This window comes from Oryzias melastigma, linkage group LG21 (genome assembly GCF_002922805.2).
Source record: "Oryzias melastigma strain HK-1 linkage group LG21, ASM292280v2, whole genome shotgun sequence".
Classification (NCBI taxonomy): domain Eukaryota; kingdom Metazoa; phylum Chordata; class Actinopteri; order Beloniformes; family Adrianichthyidae; genus Oryzias; species Oryzias melastigma.
The window spans coordinates 13,279,997-13,280,432 of NC_050532.1; positions in this window are offsets into that span (position 1 = coordinate 13,279,997).

Sequence of the window (436 nt, forward strand, 5' to 3'; positions counted from 1 at the left end):
GTAGAGACGGGGGGGCGCTGGCGGGACACCTGCAGACGGATCCATAACACCTGTCGGACCTGCTGCTGTCTCAGTGACACACCGACTGATGGAAGTCTTCAGAGGAAACAGCAGCAGGAATAGAGATGCTATAGAAAAGATAACATTAACATCAAGCAGAGGATAGAATGAGGAAAAAACAGCTGAAGCTCAGTCACACTGGAAGTTCAGAGCTGTGAAACAAAGTGTCTATTAGAGGCAAGATGTTGCACAGCAGAACACAGGATACCTTAAAGAAGGTGACCACTATGTACTCTACTCACTAGAAGTTTGGGATGATGTTATATACATGAATGCTTTTCCTATTTGGTCTGATTTTTAATGAAATACATTAAAGTGTCCATTCATATCACTAAGAATGAATGAAAAGAAACACTATTTTCATCGGTTTGACATT